This window comes from Mustela nigripes, chromosome 1, assembly GCF_022355385.1.
Source record: "Mustela nigripes isolate SB6536 chromosome 1, MUSNIG.SB6536, whole genome shotgun sequence".
Lineage (NCBI taxonomy): Eukaryota > Metazoa > Chordata > Mammalia > Carnivora > Mustelidae > Mustela > Mustela nigripes.
In genome coordinates this window covers 162,473,775-162,495,563 of record NC_081557.1, presented here as the reverse complement: position 1 = coordinate 162,495,563, position 21,789 = coordinate 162,473,775, and positions in this window count along the sequence as shown.

The following is a 21,789-nucleotide window of genomic DNA, read 5'->3' as shown; positions in this document are numbered from 1 at the left end:
TTAACTGTTATAACAATCCCAAAACTCAGAGGCTTAAGGAAAAAGTTTGTATCTCTTTTATGTCAGAGTCAGCTATAGATCATCTAGGGAAGAAGAGAAGTCCTGCCCTCTTAGTTATCACATATTCCAGACCTGTCTTTTATCTCCACCCACCTCATAGATTCTTGGAATCATCTCTTGAGGATAGGCTGACACATGAACATTCCTGTGCATGAGATTCAACAGGCCAACCCTGAGAGTGGCATACTTCACTCCAGCCCTTCCACGGGCCAGAAGTCAGTCTCTGGCCACATCATATTCCAAGTGATATTAGAAAATGTAGTCATTGTAGCCTTAAAATAGGATAAAATGAGTTTGATCAGCGTCTAGCCAGTCTTTGCTATGGCATTCAATAGATATCTGTAGAATAAATAAATGAATGAAATATCCACATATGAACGTACATACATTTACTTATCTTTTTTTTTTAGCTTTTCAAAATACCTTAATTTTAATTTGTGTCAGTGAAAGTGACTACAACTTTATCACTGTCTGCTGTTAAGGTCCACTGAGAATCTAGTAGTTTCTCAAGAGTCTCATTTCCCAGAGATGGGTCTGGGGAGATTGGTTAGCAAAGGCTCTGCTGCCCTATTACTAAACTTGCTCTCTAATAACATCATGGCAGTGTCTACCTTCCTTAGGAAACAGAGCCAGAAGCACCTTTTCCTGAAATCTTACTTCCAAAATCTCACATGAATGGCTTATAATTTCAATCTGCTGGCCAAGAGACTAATCCTTTCTATTCCATTCTGAAGCAACAAGGGTTCCACTTCAAGATTTGCATCATCGCAACCTCATTCTTCCTCACAGATGAACACTCTTGGATCAAGTGAATACTAGAGTTTCTGAGGTCAGACCATAAGACAACTGCAGCTTCAACTTTAATTCCTCTTGGAATACTCTCCATTGGTACCAAACCACCATGCAAGAAGTCTAACTTCCTTGGGACTTCTGTGTTGAGCCCACATTTATTTATTTATTTATTTACTTACTTACTTACTTACTTACTTACTTTTTCCTGGATAGTCCAGAAAAATTCAGTTTCTGGGGATTATAGATATAGATGTGAAAGGAAAAATAATACAGATTCTAGATGATAACGTTGGAATATATCTCCATGACACTGTGGAAAACAGCAATTTCTTAAACAGGACACAAAAGCTTCATTATTTATTTATTTATTTATTTGGCAGGCAGAGATCACAAGTAGGCATAGAGGCAGGCAGAGAGAGAGAAGAGGAAGCAGGCTCCCCGCTGAGCAGAGAGCCCGATGCGGGGCTCAATCCCAGAACCCTGGGATCATGACCTGAGCCAAAGGCAGAGGCTTTAACACACTGAGCCACCCAGGCGCCCCAAAAGCTTCATTTTTTTAAGTCAACTTTTTTCCCTCTGCTCCGTTTGCCATCTTCATATGGACTCACAAAGGTCCATATGTGAGTGTATTTGTGTCTTGATGCTATTAAGTGATATTGGTCTTCTTGACTATCCCTTGGTTCTATATTGTACTGCCCTAATTAATATAACTTTATAATAAGTATTGATATCTGAAGGAGCAAGCCCTTCTAATTAGTTCTTTTTTCAAGATACTCTCAGTATTTAGTACCAGGAGGTATGAGAAAAGTTTCCATGGGAAGGTGAGAGGAACCAATTGACACAGGGTGTCAGAGTTTAAAGAGGTGAAGAAGGAGTCTTCTCCTTCTTCAGGCATGGCAGCCAGTGCAGCTCAGAACAGAGTGTCTGAGCCTAAACAGGAAGTGGAAGGAGTCCACGTGAGGGACAGCTTGATGTCAAGTACCAGAGCCTGACACTGTATACATCCCACTCAGGCTAGGCACCTTTTCTTTGGGGACCCTTCTCATCTTGCTCAAGTGCTGTCGCTCCAAGGAAGATGGTCAGGGGTAGGGTGTCAGAGCCCCACATGATGATAATGACTTCTCTGTGATGGTCCCACCTGGAGTGTCATGACCAGAGCGAGGTGAGAAGGACATGCCCAGAAGAGGGATAGGCTGGCAAGGAAAGTCAACCCTTGAGTACATTGGGGATGGTAACTGCACAGGAGGGCACCTTAGCCTAATGGAGGATCAGGTGGGTTTCCCTCCAGAGGGGTGGGCCAATATGGGTAGTCAAAGCTTAGCTGCTGTGAGGAGGCCCACAGGGAAAGGGGGCAGATGTGGAGTGTCCCAGCCTGAGTTGGGTGAGGAAATCATACCAGTGAAGGAGAAGACTGATGTGGGGTGTTGGAACTCAGTATGAAAAAAAGAAAATGCATTCACAGGAGGTCAAGAAGAACAATAAGGATTAGTTGTGTATGCTGAATCCAACAAATAAATATGTTAAGAATAATCAAAGCTAGTCCACTCTCTGTCAGAGAAGTTAGTCGCAAACATGGAAAGGAGGAACACTAAAAAAAATCCCCGTGGGAGTGAATGAAATTGGAGGAATTGGTGTGTGCTATGGTTTTCAACATATGGAAATATGTTCAACATATAGAAATATGGATATAGATATAAATATACACTTAATTGTAAGTATATATTTGTATATAAATAAAGACACATCCCATTCCCTAGCTCTATCCACTGAATGAGGTTGAGACCATCATCCCAAAAGCAAATATCATACCTAGTGCCAGATTCTGGCTTCTAAATATCAGTCTCTACTAACAGGAACCAAAATAATGATAGTAAAGTAATAAATTATAGCTCATTAAATATAGTAAGAGATAATGATTCATAAATCATTTATTGCTATAAAATGATAAATGAATAAATTGTCAGTTTGGTGAGGAATAGAATCTTTACACAATTTTAAATATTTTCCCACAAATTTTGTTAATTATAAAGGAGGAAAAGTATCTTCAGAGTTGACAAGCCCAGCAGCTGCCTCCTTAATCAAGTAATCAAAGCAAACATTATCATCAAGGGAACAAATCAAAATAGTGTTCCACATGATAGGATTCAATGACAATGTATGTCTCTTCTAAAGATGCATAACTTGCATCTGATCGTGAAAAGACATCAGACAAACCAAAATTGAGGAACATTATATAGACAAATGCCTTAATATGATCAAAAGTTAAAGTCTGGAAAATAAAAGAACTAAGAAACTGATTTTGGACAAAGGAAACTAAAGAGACATGACAAATTAAAAACAACTCATGAGGGGCACAGTGGCTCAGTGGGTTAACCATCTGCCTTCAGCTCGGGTCATGGTCCCGGTATCCTGGGATCGCGCCCCGCAGCAGGCTCTCTGTTCAGCAGGGAGTGTACTTCCTCCTCTCTCTCTGCCTGCTTCTCTGCCTACTTGTGATCTCTCTCTGTCAAATAAATAAAAAAAATATTAAAAAAAAAACCTCATGATTCTGAAATGGATTCGTTTACTCTAAAGGACGTTGTTTGAACATCTGGTAAAACCTAAAATGGGGTCTGCTGATCAGATGGTAGTAATGTGTCAATGGTGATTTTCTTTTTTAATTTTCTGATTTTTATGGTAGTATAATTACAGAGGAGAATATCTTCATTGTAGGAAATACACTCTAAAGAATTAGGGGGTGATGGACATCAGATAGGCAATTTTCTCTCAGTCGAAGAAAAAATAATTTTTGTACTGTACTTATAATTTCTCTAAGTTTAAGATTGTTTCAAGAAAAATAGCCTCATCCTATGTAAAGTATTTATTAAATAATATTTTATGGAGACACCTGGGGGGCTCAGTTGGTTGAGCCTCTGCTCTTGGTTTCAGTTTGGGTCATGATCTTAGGGTCATTACTGGCTCTGGGCTCAGAGAAGCGTCTGCTTCTCTTCCTCTTCCCCTTTCCCTCCTGCTGCTTGCCCGCTCACTCTCTCCCACTCTCTCTCTGTAAAATAAATAAATCTTTAAAAATAATATTTTATGTATGCTTATCATTTTTTCTAATGCACTGTATAATAAACTCTGCCTACAATTTATAAGTTACCTTGCTGTAGGTATTGTGAAAATTGCCTGACCTACTTTGAGGTGGTACTTTGACCCTGATTCAAGTGCTTTAATTTTTGCTGGCACATATTTTAATTCTACTAGAATTTTCAACAATTAATATTAGCAATGTACATATTTGCATATGTTTTTACGTGTATATATGTACAGAGTAACAAAGCACAATGAGATTACACAAATGCACATTTCAGCTATGAACCACATAAAGCATATCTACAATATCCAGGTATTTGTTAGGTAATGGATATGGTAAATTGTATCTCCAATAATAATTTTTACTGCAGAAATGCAATAGAATTAGCCTGCTTTATTGCTACCTATCATACCCCACAACACACTATTCTAGATTCTCAAGATACAACAGAAAACATAAACTTTGTATTCTTGAAGGTTCTGACAAGAATCAAATAAATAAATAACTGCTGTCACAAAAAATACACAACTCTGTGGTACTGGTTTATAGGCAGGCATATAAATCAATGGAATAGAATTGAGAGTCCAGAAGTAAATCCATACATTTATTTTCCCAAAAATGGAAAGCACACAAATGTCAATCAACTGATGAATGAATTTTTTAAAATGTGTTATATCCATGTAACAACAGTATTCAGTCATAAAAAGGAATGGCAGACTAATACATGCTACAACATGGGGAAATCTCAAAAACATTATGTTAAGTGAAAGAAACCAAACAGAAGAGGCTACATATTGTATGACTCCATTTATATGAAATGTCCAAAATAGGCAAATCCATAGAAACAGAAATTGAATTAGTGGTTTCCAGGGATGAGGGCAAAAAGAGAATACAGAGTGACTGAGGGTTTCTTTTTGCATGACAAAAATCAAATGCTGGAGATGGTTGTTCAACTTTGCAAATACACTAAAAACCACTCAACTGTATACTTTGAAAAGGAGAATTTTATGATATAAGAATTATATCTCAATTTTTAAAAGTTACTTTGAAACAAAAAAGAAAAAGATGTAAAGACTGATTCATGGAGGTACTCCTAAAAAGGACTTTAAAGTTATACTTTTTTTTTTAACTTTATTTATTTGAGAGGGCGAGCATGAGTGGGGGGGGGGGGGAGGCAGAGGGAGAGAGGGAAGCAGACTCCCCACTGAGCAGGAAGCCCGATGTGGGAATCAATCCCAGGACCCCAGGACTGTGACCTGAGCTGAAGGCAGAGCCTAAGTGACTGAGTCACCCAGACGCCCCTAAAGTTACCATTCTAATAGCTATTGGTCTTTAGGACTTCTGTTTAAAAGCCAGCTGTTAGCCTTGTTGTTGTTCCTTTGACATTGATTCCCCCCATCCCCAGAATATTTTAAAGATTTCCCTCGTTGCCTTTGATTTTCAGTAGTTTTGCTATGATGTGCCAAGACATGATTTTCTTTGGATTTATCCTGCTTACGGTCTATTGCTTCCTGGCTCTGTGGCTTGATGTCTCTTGTTGGATTTTGAAAATTCCTAGTATCTCTCATTACACACATGTTAAAAGTAAATTCCAATTACACATATATTCAATTTCTTTTCTGTGTATTATGTGACTCTTAAGTTCCTTTTTACATTTTCTACCCTTTCTCTAAGTTTCTGTCTGAATTTTTCAGACAACATGTCAGCCCTGGTGTTAGGAGCCCAAAATGTTATTATTTGGTGGTCTATTCTCCTCCTCTTCAGTTATTCAAGAAAATAATTCTCTTATCTCCTGCCAAGAAGTTGTATATATCTGACAACCTCAACCCCCAGCAAAGAGTCTGCATATTTTCCCTTTATTCGGCCAGCTCCCGGAGTCACTGCTTCCTGTGGTTCTTATTTCATATTTCTTTAGAGGCGGGAGGGGCAGAGGAAGAAGAAGAGAGAGAGAATCCCAAGCAGACTCCTCACTGAGGGCAGAGCCCCACTTGAAGTTCAATCTCACAACCCTGAGATCATGACCTGAGCTGAAAGAATAAGATGCTTAAGAGACTGAACTTCTTTAATGAAGCTTTGAGTAGAAGAGAAGAAGAGAAGAGAAAATAAATGTATATGGTCATGGTGCCGTGTTTTACAGGAAGTCATATATATAATGCTGGTCACTGTTGCTTCTCCTCTGTCCCTCCCCACACCACTCATGCTCTCTCTCTCTCAAATAAGTGAATACAATATTTTTTTAAAAAGAACAATAACTGGCAAAATAATGCCATTGAACAGCATTCTTATAAATTTCTGATGGCATCTGATTGCAGTGTCCTTTTCTTTTTAAGGTCTTTAAATGTGATTTCCCTTCTGAGAAGAAAGCCTTTATAAGTAAAATTCAAAATTAAGAGTTTGTTCTGGGCACAAAGATGTTCACAGTAATATATTTTACAAAATCTAAAACTTACATCAACCTAAATACCTAATGACCTGGGACTAGATAAATAATTTAAAGATCCACATTTAACGGAAAATTGTATGATCCTTTAAAATTATTTGTAAAGATATGTGTTGACATTGATAAGTGGTATTACTATTATTAACTAAAAAGAGCAGAATAAAAAAATAATTGTATACAAACAGAAGCTCAAAACAGAAGCATAAAAAAGCACAGAGGAAACGTACTCAAATATGGATAATACCTATCATTGCATGGTGGAACAATGACAAATAGGGGTTTTCTTCTTTGCATTTTTGTATTTTCCAGTATTCTTAATGAATATGTTCTTTTTTTTTAAGTGTCTCTGAAATTTGACTTTATTTTTTATTTTTTTTTTGTTGTTATGTTCAATCATTAGTTTTGATGTAGTATTCAACAATTCATCAGTTGCATATAACACCCAGTGCTCATCATTACACATGCCCTCCTTAATATCCACCACCTGATTACTCCTCCCCCAATCCCTCCCCTCTGTAACCCTCAGTCTGGTTCCCAGAATTCAGAGTCTCTCATGGTTTGTCAGTGAATATGTTCTTAAAACAAAGGGGGAAAGCTATTCTAAAAAGAAGAAACATTATTTCTCTCTCTTTTTTTTTTAAATTTTCAGCATAACAGTATTCATTGTTTTTGCACCACACCCAGTGCTCCATGCAATTCATGCCCTCTCTAATACCCACCACCTGGTTCCCCCAACCTCCCACCTCCCGCCACTTCAAACCCCTCAGATTGTTTTTCAGAGTCCATAGTCTCTCATGGTTCACCTCCCCTTACAATTTCCCCCAACTCCCTTTTCCTCTCTAACTCCCCTTGTCCTCCATGCTATTTGTTATGCTCCACAAATAAGTGAAACCATATGACAATTGACTCTCTCTGTTTGACTTATTTCACTCAGCATAATCTCTGTCCTGTCCATGTTGCTACAAAAGTTGGGTATTCGTCCTTTCTGATGGAGGCATAATACTCCATAGTGTATATGGACAACATCTTCCTTATCCATTCGTCTGTTGAAGGGCATCTTGGTTCTTTCCACAGTTTGGCGACTATGGCCATTGCTGCTATAAACATTGAAGTACAGATGGCCCTTTTTTCACTACATCTGTATCTTTGTGGTAAATACCCAGAAGTGCAATTGCATGGTCATAGGGAAGCTCTATATTTAATTTCTAGAGGAATCTCTACACTGTTCTCCAAAGTAGCTGTACCAACTTGCATTCCCACCAACAGTATAAGAGCGTTCCCCTTTCTCCACATCCCCTCCAACACATGTTGTTTTCTGTCTTGATAATTTTGGCCATTCTAACTGGTGTAATGTGATATCTCAACGTGGTTTTAATTTGAATCTCCGTGAGGGCTAGTGATGATGAACATTTTTTCATGTGTCTGATAGCCATTTGTATGTCTTCATTGGAGAAGTGTCTGTTCATATCTTCTGCCCATTTTTTGATATGTCTATCTGTTTTGTGTGTGTTGAGTTAGAGGAGTTCTTTATAGATCCTGAATATCAACCTATTGTCTGTACTGTCATTTGCAAATATCTTCTCCCATTCCGTGGGTTGCCTCTTTGTTTTCTTGACTGTTTCCTTTGCTGTGCAGAAGCTTTTAATTTTGATGAAGTCCCAAAAGTTTATTTTCACTTTTGTTTCCTTTGCCTTTGGAGACATATCTTGAAAGAAGCTGCTGTGGCTGATATCAAAGAGATTACTGCCTATGTTCTCCTCTAGGATTCTGATGGATTCCTGTCTCATGTTGAAGTATTTTATCCATTTTGAGTTTATCTTTGTGTATGGTGTAAGAGAATGGTAGAGTTTCATTCTTCTATATATAGCTGTCCAGTTTTCCCAGCACCATTTATTGAAGAGACTAAGTTATTATCAATAGCTATATGCCAATAAGCTAAGCAACCTCAATGAAATAGATGCATTCCTGGAAAACTATAAACTCCCAAAATTGAACCAGGAAGAAATTGACAACCTGAATAGACCTATATCTAATAACGAGATTGAAGCAGTGATCAAAAACCTCCCAAAAAACAAGAGCCCAGGGGCGCCTGGGTGGCTCAGTGGGTTAAAGCCTCTGCCTTCGGCTCAGGTCATGATCTCAGGGTCCTGGGATCGAGTCCCGCATCGGGCTCTTTGCTCAGCAGGGAGCCTGCTTCCCTTCCTCTCTCTCTACCTGCCTCTCTGCTTACTTGTGATCTCTCTCTGTCAAATGAATAAATAAAATCTTAAAAAAAAAAAAAAAACAAACAAAAAACAAAAAACAAGAGCCCAGAACCTGAAGGATTCCCTCGGGAATTCTGCCAAACTTTCAAAGAAGAAAGAACACCTATTCTTCTGAAGCTGTTTCAAAAAATTGAAGCAGAAGGAAAAACTTCCAGACTCTTTCTATGAAGCCAGCATTACCCTGATCCCCAAACCAGGCAAAGACCCTACCAAAAAGAAGAATTTCAGACCAATATCACTGATGAATATGGATGCTAAGATTCTCAACAAGATCCTAGCAAATAGGATCCAACAGCACATTAAAAAAATTATCCACCATGACCAGGTGGGATTCATTCCTGGGCTACAAGGATGGTTCAACATTTGCAAATCAATCAGTGTGATAGAACAAATTAATATGAGAAGAGAGAAGAACCACATGGTCCTCTCAATTGATGCAGAAAAAGCATTTGACAAAATCCAGCATCCGTTCCTGATTAAAACGCTTCAAAGTATAGGGATAGAGGGAACATTCCTGAACTTCATAAAATCTATCTATGAAAGACCCACAGCAAATATCATCCTCAATGGGAAAAAGCTCACAGCCTTCCCATTGAGATCAGGAACACGACAAAGATGCCCACTCTCACCACTCTTGTTCAACATAGTATTAGAAGTTCTAACAACAGCAATCAGACAACAAAGAGAAATAAAAGGTATCCAAATTGGGAATGAAGAAGTCAAACTCTCTCTCTTCACAGATGATATGATACTTTATATGGAAAACCCAAAAGACTCCACCCCCAAACTACTAGAACTCATACAGCAATTCAGTAATGTGGCAGAATACAAAGTCAATGTACAGAAATCCGTGGCTTTCTTATACACGAACAAAGAAAATACAGAAAGGGAAATTAGAGAATTGATTCCATTTACTATAGCACCAAGTACCTTAAGATACCTGGGAATAAACCTAACCAAAGAGGTAAAGGATCTGTACTCAAGGAACTACAGAGCACTCATGAAAGAAATTGAAGAAGACACAAAAAGATGGAAGACCATTCCGTGCTCTTGGATTGGAAGAATAAGTATTGTTAAAATGTCTATACTGCCTAGAGCAATCTATACTTTTATTGCCATTCCGATCAAAATTCCACCGGTATTTTTCAAAGAGCTGGAGCAAATAATCCAAAAATTTGTATGGAACCAGAAGAGACCCCGAATTGCTAAGGAAATGCTGAAAAACAAAAATAAAACTGTAGGCATCACGTTACCTGATTTCAAGCTTTACTACAAAGCTGTGATCACCAAGACAGCATGGTACTGGCATAAAAACAGACACATAGACCAGTGGAACAGAGTAGAGAGCCCAGATATGGACCCTCAACTCCATGGTCAAATAATCTTCGACAAAACAGGAAAAAATATACAGTGGAAAAAAGACAGTCTCTTCAATATTTCTCTTTTTTAAAAAAAGATTTTATTTATTTATTTGACAGACAGAGATCACAAGTAGGCAGAAAGGCAGGCAGAGAGAGGAAGCAGGATCCCTGCTGAGCAGAGAGCCCAATGTGGGGCTTGATCCCAGAACCCTGGGATCATGACCTAAGCCGAAGGCAGAGGCTTTAACCCACTGAGACACCCAGGTGCCCCAAAACATTATTTCTTTAAATAACACAATATGCTATTTATAATAAATACGATAGCCATACTATTAGTTCAAACTTTTCTATTTCTTTTTCATTAATTACAAGTTTTGGATTTCAGTGCAGTTATAAAAATGGGGATTCTTTAACCTAAATTTCTAAAAAATAGTGTCTAAGAAAGAGTACTAAACTCAAAAGACTAGCAGACTTCTGGGATCATCTTTACTACTTTTCATGGAAAACACATGTTTCAGGTATAAGTCAGCCTCAGAATTAATTGACTCAAATTCTGTGCTAATACAACTCGAAAATGCAATGCCTCAGATAAATATCAACCAAGCACTACAAAGTTTAATTTGAAATATGTGTTCCACATTACAGTCTGGTTTCCCTCAATACTGTTTAACAAATTAAAATGTCAAGAGGCATCATCTGCTAACCCTTTGAGGCAGCAAGAGATACTGAAGAGTTGCTTGAATTTATTTCTGCTGACATATTCTTCAAAGTATTGTAAGACTGTTCTAAGATTGATTATGCGTACAAGTTGAACTAAAAGTGATTTTTTTTAAAGAAGTGAATTTGGAAATGTAGTGTACTATCAGTACCATTCTCGTGTTCTGTCTTGAATGTCTGTGATAAATTTTTAAAAAGTGAAATCTTTGAGTGATTAGAGATAGACAAATATCCATAAATTGTGGAATATGTGACATATGTATTAACACCAAAGTCACTTGGCAGATTCTAAACTTTATTTATCATCTGAACTGTGGAAGTAACTTGTCATCAATAAGCTAGCAGGATCGAAAAGATAGAGATTTGATTACCTGTCTAAAATTTATATACAAGGAAATAACTTACGTTCATGGCAACCCTTTTAGTAAAGACAGAGGCCCAGGAAAGAAACAAGGGGAAGTATAATTCTTTTACATCTTTCATGCTGGGTTCAAATTACACCGAATGGTTTGTCATACCTTCCAAGTAAATGGCAGGAAAGACAACTACATTACATCAAACCAGTTTGGAAATGAAAGACAAGCATCTGTTTGTTTGATAAATTCTTCTGCATCTTCTCCGATAGCTGAGTCAAGCTTCTTCTAAGTCCCTCTAGAGCTGCCCTTCGGCACTGCTGGGTGGTACACTCACAAGGAACAAGCTTACTGATTTCTTCTTTCTTTCTTAGGAAGCGAAATGGTCCTCCTCCATCATGCCTTCTAGTTACTCTATTTGCATAGCTTTATGTCCCTCAAAGGAACACACACCACGTAGCATATAAATCAGGAAATGTATAGTAACCATTCATGGACCTTGATTTATGGCAGGACTACATTTCAGCTCCATTCTGGGCATGTCTGAGAGCAGTGCGAGAGGTGAGATCTGCAGAAGCTAGCGGAGAAGGCTCAAAGGAGAGGTCAGACATGCTACCAAGGTCAGAATGCCTTTGTGAGAATGCGACTTCATCCAGCTGCGAGTACAGCAGCTGTGTGAAAATGGCCTGTGTAACAGTGTGATGATGCATCAAGTGTCTCCTGATAATTCAAAGTGTCAATGTGCAACCTGGGATTGCATAAGCTATTTACTTTGCTTTAGTCCAATCTCATCAGCATCAAAATGAATAATGTAACTGAATAATGCAATTCAGTTCTCTTTCCTTGTCTTACAATTAAACCATATTTCTTCCCAAATACTTGGTGCATTTAGGCAAGGTTTTTCAATAATAGTTTTTACAGGGGCGCCTGGCTGTCTCAGATGGAAGAGCATGAAACTCTTGATCTTGGGGTCATGAGTTCAAACCCTACATTGGGGGTAGAGATTACTTAAAAAATTAACTTAAAAAAATAATAATCTTTACAATGAGAATATTAGCTATGCATCTCTAAGATTCCTAAGTAATTTTATATTTTTATCATTGTTTTCTCCATGTGTTCTGGTATTTTTTACAATGATAAAAAGCATAGGATTCCAAATCTTTATATCATTTTATCATATTTAAAACATTGGTCATTATCCATAAATATTTGGTTTTATAATTTATAAAAACTGAATAGGACATAACCATAAAATATTGTTTTTTTTTTTAAATTTTAAGACTGAAGTAAAGCCTCTTTAAAAAACATATTTTATTTATTTATTTGACAGAGAGAGAGAGAGAGATCACAAGTAGGCAGAGAGGCAGGCAAAAAGAGAGGGGGAAGCAGGCTCCCTGCTGAGCAGAGAGCCCGATGCGGGGCTTGATCCGAGGACCCTGAGACCATGACCTGAGCCCAAAGGCAGAGGCTTAACCCACTGAGACTCCCAGGTGCCCCCATAAAATGCTTTTTTTAAAAAAAATTATTTATTTATTTGAGAGAGAGCGTGAGAGCATGAGCAGGGGAAAGGGCAGAGGGAGAGAGAGAACAAAAGAAGCAGACTCCCCACGACGTGCAGAGCAAGATGCAAGGCTCCATCTCACACCTGAGACCATGACTTGAGCCAAAATCAAGAGCTGGATGCTTAACTGACTGAGCCAACCAGGCGTCCCAACCATAAAACGCTTTTAGAGGATTCTCTGAAAAAGTCTGATATTAGTGAAACTACTCTTCTAAAGTTTCCTTAAAATAAACAAAAATAGAGGTCCCAACAAAACCATGTTATGCTCCTCATAGTTTTGAATATTGAAGAAAAATATTTACCATAATCAGATCTCTATCTTCTTTTTTATTTGGGAAAAAAATGCTTACTGAATTTGTGAGACTATTAAAAGAATCTTTCTGTTGGTGATATTCAAAGATTGAACTGCAATCGGCAGCTTGGTGTGAATATTCCTGACTTAATTGAAGAGTTGGATTAATTGTCTCAATTCAGAAAATAAAGGCACAACTTCTAACACACAGGAATGTCGTGTTCATTCAAAGAGCACTTTGAAAAGTGCTCTTGGCCCTGGAATTGGTAAAATTAAAAAAAAAAAAAAAAGGGTCTGTCTTCACAATATTTAGAGATCAACTCATACATAAAAATTCTACCCACACTATGCAAGATTATACCTGTAAGGATTTAGGAGATTTAAAGAAGCAGAATGTTAATTCCGAGGGACAAAGGGCCTTTTGGAATTTATTAGTTTGCTAGGGCTTCCATAACAAAATATTGCTCACGAAGTTTATTTTCTCACAGTTCTGGAGATTAGAAATCCAAGGTTATGGTGTTGTTACGTTTGGTTTCTTCTGAGACCACTCTCCTTGGCTTGCAGATGACCACCTTCCTGTTGTGCCCTCACTTGGCCATCCCTTGGCCTGTGCTGTCTGTGTCCTAATCTCTTAAAAGGAAGGACAGCAGTCTTGTTACATTAGGACCCAGCCACACAATCTCATTTTACCTTAATTACCTCTTTAAACACCCTATCTCCAAACACAGTCACATTCCGAGGTACCCTTCTCCAAGTGATCATCTCAGAGAACCAGGCACTTTCCATCTTATGGCACTTACCACCTTAAACAGATGGATTCCAAGTTCCCATGGAAGAAGAGTAGGGCATGAAGAAAGACACTAACTTCTCTTTTTTTTTTTTTTTAAGATTTTATTTATTTATTTGACAGAGAGAAATCACAAGTAGATGGAGAGGCAGGCAGAGAGAGAGAGGGAAGCAGGCTCCCTGCCGAGCAGAGAGCCTGATGCGGGACTCGATCCCAGGACCCTGAGATCATGACCTGAGCCTAAGGCAGTGGCTTAACCCACTGAGCCACCCAGGCGCCCCAACACTAACTTCTCTGACCTAAATGTGAAACACATCACCTGTATTCACATTGACAAGAACCAGTCAGATGTTCTTGCTTAGATTCAAAGGTACTAGAAAACAGGAGTGCCTGGCTGGTTCAGTCAGTGGAGCATGTGGCTCTTAATCTCAGGGTCATGAGTCGAAGCCCCAAGTTGGGTGTGGGACTGACTTAAAGTAAATAAACTAATTTTATTTTTTAAAAAGGGGGGGACCAGAAAACATAGTCTTTGGTTGGGCAGCTGCTTCCCAATGACAACTTTCCACTGTGAACACAGAATCTGAGCCATTAGTCATCAACCAGCCCCTCTGCTGTGCACAGCAGCTCTGGTGTAGGTTTCTTTAAATTCAGGCAAACTGGGGGTGCCTGGGTGGCTCAGTAGGTTAAAGCCTCTGCCTTTGGCTCAGGTCATGTTCCCAGCGTCTTGGGTTCGAGCCCCACATCGGCCTTTATGCTCAGCAGGGAGCCTCCTTCCTCCTCTCTCTCTCTGCCTGCCTCTCCATCTACTGGTGATCTCTGTCTGTCAAATAAATAAATAAAATCTTAAAAAAAAAATTTCAGGCAAACTGGAAATGTAATGGGTAAAAGCCAGATTGCCGGGTTAGAATCCTGTCTCTACTGCCTACCAGCATGTGACCTTGGAAATATTGCTCACCTCTAACGGTATTAGCTTCCTTATCTGTCAAATGGGAATTTTATTCAGAGGTTGGAACAGACTAACTGTAAAGCCCTTGGAACAATGTCCAGCCTGCAGTTAGCACTCCCTAAGTGTTAGATATTACTATTATTATTTTCAAAGAGTCTGTCCCTAAAACACTCCTTGTTGAGGTAGGCTCAGAAAGGCCCAAGAACACATCTCACTGCCTGCAGCGGAAATGATCCAGGTGTGAGAGCTCCACTGAACGGAGGCAGCTGTATGGCTGAATGGATGGCCCAGGATCCTCTTTTGCAAAGGCTGAGTGTCTAGCACACGGAGTAGGTCAGCAGTTTATTATGGGGTAGAATTCCGAAAATGAAAAGAACAAAACCAAGCAAACGCCCAGAGAAAAGGCAATAATCAGATGCTGTGAGACAATAAAACCCAACAGTAGTCAGAAACCATGAATGGCAAAAGCTAAGAAAGACAATGGAGAGAATGGAATAGCAGGAATAGCAGCTACAAAGAGGCGCTGAGTCACCAGAATGGTATAGGACCGCAGTGGCCATGGCGGCACGACAACACAATGGTGTGAACTACTAATATCCCAAATGACCTTTCAGATTCATTCTAGTCGGGGGCAGGGGGCCTGACTGCAGGACAGTCATTTGTCTGCCTTACTTTAAAGCCCTATCACTTAAGCTTCCCTAGCATGTCATTCCGGCTTGTGATTTGAAAGAGCCTGTCATCACAGCCACTACAATTCATTTGAAATTAACAAGTGATTTGGTATTTCTCTCTTTTCCCATAATGCAAGTATAGTGCCTTGTGAATCTCAGGTCACAGAGACAGAAGTGCAAAAAATGTTTTCTATCAAGGTGCCTCCTGATGCGGAGCCCTACCACCGTCATCATTCCACCAGGTGTGTGGAAATTTAACCTTGTTCATTCTTGGGGCTGACCCCAACCTACCCCGGGCTGTTCATGGTTCTGGAGTCTTCTGTGGTGCCAAGGCATCACTCAGGTGCAAGAAAGGTTATTGGTTGTTGGTCATCTGTTCACGGCCTGGACCATGTTCTGTCTGCCTGGTCCTGCTCCAGGTCCATCAGCTCTTGGCTGCTTCTGCACCCAGTTTGCAGCCTGTATATTTTCTTCAAGAATTCCAAGCTTGGGGTCTCCAGCCAACCCTTTCTGAGGTCCATCTTGCTCCCTCCCTAACAATACTTCCTGAGAGCATGATCCAGTTTCCTGTATCTAAAACCCAAGTCCTCTGGACCCCAATGAACATATAGAATCTTTCTGTTCCAAAGTGAGGGAAGTTCTTTTACTTCAGTTTTTCCCAGCAATTTTGTCTCTGCCTGCAATTTCTGCCCTTTAATGAGGCTTAGCTTTTTGAAATAAGAGCCAGAAAGTTTTCCTGACAACTTCAATATCCATCCTTAGTACATACTTCTTCTTGGCGAAGAAAGCACAGATCTGGCCTTAATTAAATATTAAATGTTTCAAAATGTTTTTGTTTTTATTTTGTTTAAATATTTGCCTTAGATACCTGGAAGCTTGGGTTCAAATTTTATGCTAAACATACATAACAATTAGGAGTGCCTGAGGTGGCTCAGTCCGTTAAGTGTCCACCTTCAGCTCAGGTCATGGTCCCAGGGTCCTGGGATCAAGCCGTACATCCAGCTCCCTGCTCAGCGGAGAGCCTGCTTCTCCCTCTCCCTCTACCTGCTGCTCTGCCTATTTGTAATCTCTATCTCTCTCAAATAAATAAATAAAATCTTTAAAATAAATACATAACAATTATAGACCCTTGAAGATAGGATACTTACTAATTTATTAGTCTCAAATTCTAATTTCAGATTGTCATTCTCATATTATTAACTTTATGAAGTATATCATGTAAACAAGTACACTATTCAAGTCATTTTTTTTTTTTTTTAGCTGACAGAATTCATTGCAGTAGCGTAGGAGGTAGTTAGGGTCTAGAAGGTTACAGGAATAGAGACATACTCAAGTTACCAGGACTCAAGGAGACAGGATATGGCTTGGGAACTGCAAGGTCTGTCCTGATGTTCAGCAGGTCTAGTGACTCAGTAACCTTCCAATGACCTTCACTGTATGCTGGACCATAACAAAGAATCAATTAATCTGTATCTGATTGTCCTGCTCCAGATGCCACCAATAAACTGACCACTTCTTTCTCTCAAAATAATGGCATCAGCTAATTTCAGCATCTTCTCATTCTTGACTTCTCCTTCTTACAGGCTTCAACTAACCAGCTTTTTTCAATCTTTGTCTTTCAGCTTTTCCCCATGCTACTATTTGAACACCGCTCAAGGAAAGATGATATTCAGCAGCCTAACTAACTACAATTATTTCCAACTGAGTTTCCACGAAGGATCAACTCGTATGTTATTGACTAAATGGATTATTGGCTTTCCTCAGATCAGATAACTAACTGCCTTTGTTCACCCTACTTGTGGCTAAGATGACAGGGTGATTTTATATAAGAGGAAAATTCTATGTAGAAGTAAAATTCTAGAAAAATATTACAGGCAAGGACCTCTTACAAGGGGCTGTGGGCAGACAGATATCTAGGCTTAGCTTATTCAGTGTTACTATCAAAGGTAGAATAAAGAATGGAAATACTGCTTCCAGAATATAAACATATGTTTACCTTTGGGGATAAAGCCTCTCCTGCCCCATGCAGACAAGGTTTGGTTCCATGGTTGTTGGTCATCTGTTGTGAGGCAATGACCGGAGTCCAAATGGGTACATGCTCCAGAGTCTGGGCTATTTGATCTTAAGTAAGACCTTATACAACAAGGTAGCCTATGGCTACAAAATCAGAAGATATGTTCCATTTGTCTCTAAATTTTTATGATACAGGTTCTCTTCAAAATCCTCAATAGTTCTGATGATAACTTCTGACCTCTAGATTATTTTACATTTCGATTTGTCCAGCTTCCACCAGCTTGTAGATGCAAATAAGGCCATGGTAAGAGGAATAGCCCACTAGTCACTGGCTTATGTCATCACCTGCATAATGCAGGACTTCAGTCCCTTTTTGAAATCTCACTTTCTTGAGGTGTTTTAGGCATCTTCAGTGGGTGTCTCACATATGCTCACCAACACACCCTGATTCAGCAACCACCCACCAGGTACCACATTTGCTCACAGGAACCTGGAACTTCTCCCCCAGCATTGTTTCCCTAGCAGGATCTGTGCATGGCAACTTCTGCTGAGTTCTGCTGATGTTCAGAGATCAAGATCACTTGATGGGTACTGTGGTTTCCAAGTTTGCTGCAGACACTGCTGTGTTCATGGGACGTCCCATCTTCTGCTCCAACAGGCATGGCAGTTCTTACTGGTCTTAGCCTCGGTTCTGCCTGCCAGCGTCTGCCACCAAGCACTGAAGGAACAGGCTTCTCCCCTGTCAGTTCTGAGCAGGACAATCCAAACTAGCAGTGTCAGTGTTTTATGGCCTTCAGTGAAACACACTTTCAATTTTTTTTTAATTAAAATTGCATTTATTTATTTGAGAGAGAGAGGGAGCATGAGCAGAAGGGAGGGGCAGAGGGAGAAGCAGAATCTCTGCTGAGCAAGTAGCCCGAGGGGCTTGATCCCTGGTTCCCAGTATTATGACCTGAGCCGAAGGCAGACGCTTAACTGACTGAGCCACCCAGGCACCCCAACACACATTCACTTTTGACTTAGAGCCCTCTGTCTCCCTAGGCCCTAGATATTCCACTTATAAAAGAAACTGAGCTAAATAACAGCCACCAGGAGGCCGGCACAGCACCATTCTCTTCCTGAGAACGCTCTCTGACAAACTCAAGTCCATTGTTTCTGACCTGGTCTTTCTTCAAGGTGATTTATTACAAGATACTAACTTTGTCTTCATACAAACGTTCTCCTATCAGCTTGCCAGACATCCCTGCTCATGCCTGAAACTTACCCTAATTTCAAATTGCGTCTCCGCCCTATACTTTAGTACCATTGGCTATATTGTTCTTTCCCAGTTCTATCTTCCAGATTAAAAGGAGATCGTCAAGTAATGTGCGCAAATACATATGCTCTCAACACCACTAAAACAGAAATAAGGCATTCCTATAGATAGCGAAGTGATAACACAGTGACAGAAAATACTGTAGAGATGAGAAAAACAAAACCTACTTCATGTCAGAGCCAAATGCTTAGTCTAATATATGTAATCAGTTATAGACTTGCCAGGTTTCCACAGCTTTGCAGAAATTATTGCACAAATAATAAATCATTGCACTCCAGAATCTTAGAATAATTTAGAAAGCTGTCAGTAATTCATAGGACTGAAGAATAAATAAAGACTGAATCTATCATGATAAGACAAAGAGAGTGACTAAATTAGATTGGCTTAAAGCAAAATTTTTATCCAAACTAAACAGAATTAAATAGAGAAAATAAAATGAAGTTTTCAGTTGGTTTTGTTGAGAAATGTCAAAAACATTTATTAGGAATTCAAGAACAATTGTAGGGAGCCTGGATGGCTCAGTCAGTTAAGCATCTGCCTTCAGCTCAGTTCATGATCCCAGAGTCCTGGGTTCAAGTCCCACATTGGGCTCCCTCCTCAGCAAGGTCTCTCCTTCTTGCTCTACCACTCTTCCCCTGCTCCAGTGCATGTGCATGCTCTCTCTCTCTCTCTCTCGTTCTCACTGTCAAATAAATAAATAAAAACAAATAAAATTTTTTTAAAATCTTAAAAAAAAAGAACAATTTGTCATGAACTGGATTAAAGTTAACTGCACAGGGTTCCTGGATGGCTCAGTTGGTTAAGCAGCTGCATCTTGATTTTGGCTCAGGTTATGATCTCAGAGTTGTGAGATCGAGCCCAGAGTCAGGCTCATGCCCTGGGCATGGAGCCTGCTTAAGATTCTCTCTCTCTCTCCCTCTACCTCTCTCTCTTTTTCTCTAAAAAAATAAAAATAAGAGTTAACTGCAAATCTGATTATAATAAATCACTAATGTAATTGATTAATCTGTTTAATTCCTACTGAGTTTACATATTTCTTTAGTTTCTGTAGCACCTGCTGGTTATTTGTTTGTTTTTTAATGTTTTTACCATTCCCAGAAGAGCATTCCAAATAGTATGATAAATGAGTAGCAAATCAATGGTTGGCATGTGTAAAGGAAGGATGTGGTCTTATAGCAACATGGCAAAGTGGCTGGGGGAGAGCTACAGACTGGAGCCAGCCACACAGTGTAGGTTTACACTCTGATGCCGAATGTGTTAGAAGCACAAGACGGTACAATGTACTTCACGTCTCCATGCCTGTTTCCTTGTCTGAAAATGAGGATAATAACAGTACATATCTCATAGGGTTGTGAGGGGATTAGATGAGATTTTATAGATAAAGTCCTTAGAACATTGCCTGACACATGATAAAGCAGAAGTAATTTCCACTATTATTCCTTTAACTTATGCACGAATACTCTTCATTTTAAGTAAAAAAAAAAAAAAAAGTTGGGGGGCCTGGGTGGCTCAGTTGGTTAAACATATGCCTTTTCCACTCAGGTCATGATCTCAGGGTCCTGGGATCAAGCCCCAAACCTTCTTTCCAGTCCTCCTCTTTCCTCCTCTGGTTGTACTCTCTCTCTCTCTCTTGCTCACTCTCAGTCTATCTCAAATAAATTTTTAAAAAAGTTTTTTAAAAAGTTAAAAAATTTGAACTTTCAAAATTATCTGACACTAATTTGTTTTACATATGCTAGAAACTAAACATTAAGACATTTTTTTAAAAGATTTTTATTTATTTGTTAGAGAGAAAGAGAGATACAGAGTGCAAGCACAGGCAGACAGAGTGGCAGGCTAGAGGCAGAGGGAGAAGCAGGCTCCCCACCAAGCAAGGAGCCCGATGTGGGACTCGATCCCAGGACGCTGGGATCATGACCCGAGCCGAAGGCAGCCGCCCAACCAACTGAGCCACCCAGGCGTCCCAACATTAAGACATTTTTAAGATAGAAAATGTTATGTTTGCTGAAGAGAAAAAGCTATCCAGGAGATGTGACCATGAATTAGAAAATTCTGTGACTTAAGTGAAATCCTGGGAACAGGGGATAGTACTGATAAGCAAGGTAACATGCAGGGTCAGAGATCCTAAATTACAAAGGGACTAAGGAAAACCAAAGCCAAATATTACCAGAAGACACCTCAGAAGTCCGGTCATCATATGAACGTGGTCTAAAAAAATATTTCAACACTATCTTTTGGGGGATTTTTGTCCTATGGAAAAATTTCTTCCATTTCATAATGTAAACAGAGACTTAAAATGCCCACATCATATCCCTGAGACCCACCTCTGATTTGTTAATTGTTCACAGTTACATGTAAGAGTCAGACTGATAGGAGGAGGAGGAGTCAAGATGGCGGAGAAGTAGCAGGCTGAGACTACTTCAGCTAGCAGGAGATCAGCTAGATAGCTTATCTAAAGATTGCAAACACCTACAAATCCATCGGCAGATCGAAGAGAAGAAGAACAGCAATTCTAGAAACAGAAAAATAACCACTTTCTGAAAGGTAGGACCGGCGGAGAAGTGAATCCAAAGTGACAGGAAGATAGACCCCAGTGGGAGGGGCCGGCTCCCAGCAAGTGGCGGAGCAACGGAGCACAAAATCAGGACTTTTAAAAGTCTGTTCCGCTGAGGGACATCGTTCCAGAGGCTAAACCGGGGTGAAGCCCACGCGGGGTCAGCGTGGCCTCAGGTCCCGCAGGGTCACAGAAGGATCGGGGGTGTCTGAGTGTCGCAGAGCTTACAGGTATTAGAACGGGGAAGCCAGCTACAGAGACAGAGCCGACAGTGGGCTCACAGCTAGGTGTTACCTTGAACCGGTCGCAGGCTCAGTGAGCTCAGAGCGCGGCTGGGGTCAGGCAGACGGGGGTTACTGGGCACTGTTCTCTGAGGTCGCACTGAGGAGTAAGGCCCCGGGCTCTCTGCTCCTCCGGGCTGGAGAGCAGGAGGCCGCCATTTGTATTCCCGTCCTCCAGAACTCTATGGAAAGCGTTCAGGGAACAAAAGCTCCTGAAAGCAAACCCAAGCGGATTACTCAGCCCAGCCCCTGGTAAGGGCGGTGCAATTCCGCCTGGGGCAAAGACACTTGAGAATCACTACAACA